This window comes from Hypanus sabinus, unplaced genomic scaffold (genome assembly GCF_030144855.1).
Source record: "Hypanus sabinus isolate sHypSab1 unplaced genomic scaffold, sHypSab1.hap1 scaffold_325, whole genome shotgun sequence".
NCBI classification, from domain to species: domain Eukaryota; kingdom Metazoa; phylum Chordata; class Chondrichthyes; order Myliobatiformes; family Dasyatidae; genus Hypanus; species Hypanus sabinus.
Window position 1 is genome coordinate 232,837 of NW_026781232.1, and position 6,578 is coordinate 239,414.

At 49.2% G+C, this 6,578-nt stretch overlaps 1 non-coding gene across 1 annotated transcript; it reads left to right on the forward strand.

Moving 5' to 3' along the window:
- Positions 1–5,104: 5,104 nt before the first annotated feature.
- On the forward strand, positions 5,105–5,218 carry trnal-uaa (transfer RNA leucine (anticodon UAA)). The gene is made up of 2 exons: positions 5,105–5,142; positions 5,184–5,218. It is a non-coding gene; the product is annotated as a tRNA-Leu (tRNA).
- The last annotated feature ends 1,360 nt before the right edge of the window (positions 5,219–6,578 follow it).

A 6,578-nucleotide genomic window follows, 5' to 3' on the forward strand; every position in this document is an offset into this window, starting at 1 on the left:
TGGTGGCTACGGTGGCCATCGGGATAGCCTCCTGTGTGTCTGGGACAAGCAGTCCTGATGCCGCTGTTTGGTTGACACCGGAGCCGAGATCAGCATCTTACCTCCGACGAGTTCCGACACCCGCAACAGAGCACCGGGTCCCACCCTGATGGCCGAGAACGGCAGCACAATAAGGACCTACAGCACCCGTACCGTGCGGCTACAGTTCGGCTCCAGCCGGTTCAGGTGGAACTTCACACTGGCCGCCGTAGCCCGACCGCTCCTGGGGGCAGATTTTCTGCGAGTTCACAGCCTAATGGTCGACCTGCAAGGGAAGAGACTTTCAAACGTTCTCCCTGGGAAAAGCCCAGTTGCCGGCGCCACACCTGGACCCCATCACGCTGTCCGACAACGACTTCAGCAGAGTCCTGGCGGATTTCCCATAGGTTATGGCACCGCAGTTCACGGCAGCCATGCCCAGACACGAAGGACAGCCCCACAACTCGACCCGGGGACCTCCCCTCCACCCCCGTGCTCGAAGGCTTACCCCGGACAAGCTCCGACTGGCGAAGTAGGAGTTCAAGAGGATGGAGAATTGGGGATCGTACATCGGTCCGACAGCCCATAGGCCTTCACCCTGCACATGGTACCCAAAGCAACAGGGTGCTGGAGACCATGCGGCGACTACGGCAAGCAAAACAAGGCTACAACACCGGACCGCTACAGGATGCCGCATATTCAGGAATTTGCAGCAAACCTGCACGGCGCACGGATCATCTTCAAGGTAGACCTCGTCCGGGGATACCATCAAATCCCGATGCATCCGGACGACCACCACAAAGCGGCACTCATCACCCCCATTCGGCCTTTCGAGTTCCTCTGCATGCCGTTCGGCCTGAAGAATGCCGCACAGACGTCCCAGTGGTTAAAGAACGCGGTGGGACGAGACCTGGACTACGCTTTCATCTATTTGGACGACATCCTCATAGCTAGCAGCAGACGGCAGGAGCATCTGTCCCACGCGGTCCGCCATTTTCCCCGACCCAACGCAATCAAAGGCCTTCAGGAATTCGTGGGTATGGTGAATTTCTACCACCGCCTCCTCCCCGAATCATGCCCGAATCATGCGCCCCCTGTTCGCCCTGATTTCGGGTAAGGGCATGGACATTACATGGGACGAGGAGACCGCCGCCGCTTACGTTAAAACCAAAGAAGCCTTGGCAAACGCCACGATGCTAATGCACCCCAGAACGGACGTCCAGTGGACGCATCCAACACGGCGGACGGTGGAGTGCTGGAACAACTCATCCAGGGTCGCTGCAATCCGGCATTTCGGGTACCTCTTAGAAGGTAGGCCCTTCACCGCGTTCACGGACCACAAAACGCTTACCTTTGCATTCACGAATGCGTCCGACCGCTGGTCGTCCCGCCAGCAGCGACATCAGACCAACATCTGTGAATACACGACGGATGTCCATGCCGGCTCGGGAAAGGACAATGCCGTGGCGGACGCTCTCCAGACCTAACATCCAAGTCCTGTCCCATGGGGTAGTCTATGAAGAGCTGGCGGAGGCACAGCAGGCTGATCAGGAGATCCCTAGTTACAGAACTGCAGTTTCCGGTTTGCAGCTCCAGAATCTCCCCGTAGGCCCGGGTGAGAGGACCCTACTCAGTCACGGATGCACCGGCGAACCCCATCCCATCGTCCCGGCAGCCTGGCGGCGGCGCGTTTTGCAATCCATTCACAACTTAGTGCACCCCTCCATCAGGTCAACCGTCCGGATGGTCTCCAACAGGTTCGTTTGGCCGGACTCCGCAAGAATGCACCAATACGTGCATGTACTGCCGACTAGACAAGGTTCAGCGGCATACCAAAGCCCTGCCGCAGCAGTTCCACCGGCGTTTCGACCACATTCATGTGGATATCGTGGGCCCACAGCCAGTGTCGCCCGAGCACTGATTGCAACCTGGGTATCTCGCTTTGCTGTACCGACCCACATGACCTCCGACGGAGGCGCCCAGTTGACCTCCAGCCTGTGGTCAGCTATTGCCAGCCTTTTGGGGACTCAGCTGCACCACACAACTGCCTACCACCCACAGTCGAACGGACTAGTGGAGCGTTCCTACCGTCACCTGAAGTCGGCTCTCATGGCCCGGTTCAAAGGTGCCTAACTGGGTGGACGAGCTTCCCTGGGTCCTGCTCGGAATCCTCACGGCGCCCAGAGAGGATCTGCACACGTCGTCGGCCAAGTTGCTGATGGCGCACTCCTGGTCGTCCCAAGACAGTTCATACCAGCCACAAGGGGGCAAGAGGAAGAACCCACAGCAGTCCTGGACAGACAACGTGAGAGGCTTGGTAACTTGGCCCCATACCAATTTCACAACATGGGCAGAACCCGACCCGCGTACCGGTAGACCTGCAGAACTGTAAGTTTGCTTTTGTACGACGGAGCGGATACTGGACACCGCTACAACGGTCCTACGATGGGCCGTTACGGTGATCAGAAACAATGGGTCCACATTCGTGCTGGACACTGTGGGGAGAGAGGAGGTTTTTACAGTGGACTGAGTAAAACCGACCCATTTGGACTTGGCGTAGCTGGTCGGGTTTCAGGCACCGCGGCGCAGTGGCAGACCTCCAGCACAGGGACCGGCCCGGACTGAGGACATTGGGGGGAGTGTTTTGGTGGGTTATGTGGCTACCCAGTTCCCAGCGCGCTCGAACTGGCCCACAGAGTGGCGCGCGCCGGCATTGAAGCCGGTCTCAAATAGGGCGCCAGGCTTTCTTCACCAGCAAGGGGAAAAGTCCGTGCGCGGACTGTGAATATGCGCCCCTTACAGCATTCCCGCCCGGGGAGGACGGGATCAAGAAGACTTTAAAGCGAGGCCGCGAAATTTGAATAAATCTTTTTGCAACTGCAACACGCCGACTGCGTGTCGTTATTTCAGCACTACAACCTTTTGAATGTTCGATGCCCAGTAATAATGGATAAAGCTAGGAAGGCCCATTCCATCTACGCCTCAACTTCTTTGAAGAATGTGCTTATTAACCCTTGGGAGATTATTTTCCCAAATAAAGGAGGTTAAAGCTTGGTCGACTGATTTGAAAAATAACTTAGATAAGAGAACTGGCAAGCTCTGGAACAAGGAAAGAAATCTGGCAAGTATAGACATTTTTACTGATTGAAATCTCCCAGCTCTAGTAAGGGGTAAACTGCGCCATGTCTCAAAACCAGCCTTCATTTGGCTAACCTGAAGCCCGTAGTTAGCTTCAAATAGAAATGTAAAAGAGCGAGTAACGTGTATTCCTAGATACACAAAACCATCTTTAGATAAAGAAAAGGAAAATATTCCTGTCGGATCTGTAGAGCCAAGTTATTAATAGAAGATCATTTTCTTTTTTGAAGGTTCAGTTTATAGCCAGAGAAGGCTCCAAATTGACCTAATAATGACACAATAGCAGGACTGCTACCTACTGAGTCGCTAACATAAAGTAAGAGGTCATCAGCATACAGTGATACACGGTGTTCCATATTCACGCTCCTACCACCTTGACATAATGTAGTTGACTTAAGTGCAATAGAAAGAGGCTCAATTGCAATTGCAAAAAGAAGAGGGGACAATGAGCAGCCTTGGCGAGTGCCACGTGTTAATGGGAAATAGTCAGATGGAAAACAATTCGTCTGTACACACGCTAAAGGCGAGTTATATAATAGCTTAACCCAGGCTACAAATATTCTGCCGAATCCAAATTTCACAAAAATATTAAACAAGTATACCCACTCCACTCTATCAAACACCTTATCCGCATCCAAGGTGATAAAGTCCTCAGGACTTGGTGAATCACTGGGTGAATAAACAACATCAGCCGGTCGACGGGTATTTAAAAAAAAAGAATGGCGATTTTTAATAAAACCTGTATGATCATCTTTACATTCCAAGAAATAAACCTTAAAGGGTGGCCTCCATCTGCAGCCCTCATGTTAACTATATCAAAAGACACATAGGGCCCACAATCCAAAACAATGCAGGGCACAACTGCACACAATAACGCACAATGAAAAGAAAATCTGGCTAATCCGTAACACAAAAAAGAACACATTGCCATGGTAATTCCCAAAAAACTCTCCCACCCTTTTACACAAACACGCAAAAACAATTAACCCCCGAAACCTAGATCTACCTCTCCAACTGAGGATGATCGCAGTCATTACAAACAAAAACCTTCCAAAGATTTCCCCATACAACCAAAACTTCGATCAAGTGCGGCTTCCCTCCTTAGAATTTATACAAACACTTATTCTACTTTTAATATATATAGGCTGAAGATAACTAAGCGAAGCCTCTCCATGTCATCGGGTAGAGCAGGTCCAACAGCGAGCATCTGTGACATTAGCATCAGCTTCCTTGCTCGGGGCTTCGCTATTTTTCCTGTTTTACCTCGAGGGTGCATTTTGTTTGCCATGTCTGTGTCCAGCAACATCCCGGGTTGTTCACAATGCTCAGTTATCTCGATCATACGACAAAGATAACCAGGCAGTTTTTGAATAAAAATCGGGAGCCGCACTAACACGCACCTATTCACTCCACGCCCAACCCGAAAGTCCCCCAAGCCTGAACAACATTCTGACTGTAATAGCTCATCCATGATGGAATGATGAAGCAGACCGATCTGCAAAATATTTTATGTTCTTGTGAACCTTGTCACATTTTCTCTTTCTTCCAAAATCATCAGATTATTGGGCCTTATAGTCTATTTACCAAAATCCATCTGTAAAGCAGAGTTGCCCGGTAAAATTGAACCTCCCACCCAATGTATTCAGATTCAGTCCTGTCTATAAACATTTATTTCTCCGCTTCCCTAAATGTGAAAACAATGAGACTTCCAAGCGTTAACATACATCTGAACAAAAGTCCTTCACGCATTCTTGCTGAGACGCGTCTCACGAGTCTTCGATTTGTAATTTTTGTACAGCTTCAATTTCCACAGAAGTTGCCGAAGCTGAGAAAACTGTAACACCCTCGCTTTCACTTCCGATTGCCAGGACGGTAGACGTGTTTGTGTGTACATAACTTTGCTTACAAATCAGGCATTCATTCCCTTCTCAAACACAACTCAAAATTTGTCAGGATGGCCGAGTGGTCTAAGGCGCCAGACTTAAGGAATGAAACTTCTTCCGACAAACGGGAGGGTTCTGGTCTCCATCTGGGGTCGTGGATTCGAATTTCACTCCTGACATAATTTGTCTTTAAGTATTGAATCGAGATGATATTATTTCTGCAAACAAGAACCTGGGTTTTTGAGTTGGATTAGAAAAAAACGGTTGGAAGATAAGTTTGATTTGTTTTTGAGGCTGTTCATCGCATTAGAGAAGATAACCCTACACAGAATTCTGATAAGTGGTTTATTCAGAAACAATTTCACGGTGAAGGATCTTAGCCTGAAACGTCGACACTTTACACTTTTCCACCATTGCTGTTGTCTGCTGTGCTTCTCCTGGCATGCTCAGCTATTCAATATTGAATAACGTTTAAAGTGAAATGATGGGTTGTCGGAATATTCAATGAATGGGCACGTGAGTGTACATTATCCCCTTTTGTCTGATTGTTGATGGGTAGTAACTGTTCTTGAGCGTGTCCGTGCGAGTCCTGAGGCTCTTGTACCGTCTACCTGATGGCAGCAGCGAAAAATTGCATGGCAGGATGGTGACGACCTCTGATTTTATGATTTTCCTTCAAAGGTACAGTATTTCCATACCACGTCTTGATGCAGCCAGACAATATACTCTCTAGGACACATCTACATAAGTTCATCAAGGTTTTTGATGTCATGCTGAATCTCTGCAATCTTGAAAGAAAGTAGAAGAAATAGTTATACCAGCAATTTAAAGTTACTGACACGCCCCGCCTCTGATCTTCCAAGGAGAATTGGCCCAAGGACTTCTGGTTTTCCCTCTGCTGAAGAAAACAATCAGTCCTTGGTCTTGCCGACATAGAGTGATATGGTGTTGGCATATCTTCTTTAAAACGATACGCTCTTAATTGAAGTGTATGCCCCAAGAGGGGATCGTTTTGAGACATGTAAATCCTGGAATGGAGATAACTTTTGCGTGCTCTGCCAATATCTATGCCTGAAAATCAAAGAAACGTGTATCAGATTCCCCCTCACATCCGATGCTGCAGAGAAAAATAAAACAAGTTTCACTAAACTCTCGTTATTGCACAAACCGTCTATTTCAGGTATCATCTTGGTGATGCTCTTCTGCACAGTCTCCGAATCCTCGTCATCCTTTCTCTGGAGGATGGCCTGAACGGGGTGCAGCACAATTCCAGTGCTGTGATGCTGTACGCTCTGATTCCGCACATGTTCGGCAACCTGAGAAAATGCATCACGTCCATGTTCATTTAGAATCCCAGGATATAGTGTGTGTTTGTATGTGTACCCTCCCAAGAAGCAGTCAATCAGACTAATCCGAAATACAGCTGTGTATCTCGCACGCGGAGACAGGACTGCAGGGGTTGTCAGAGTGGCCGAGGGGTCTAAGGCGCCAGACGTAAGGGGAGAAAGTCGCTTCCTAGTAAACACGAGTGTTTTGGAG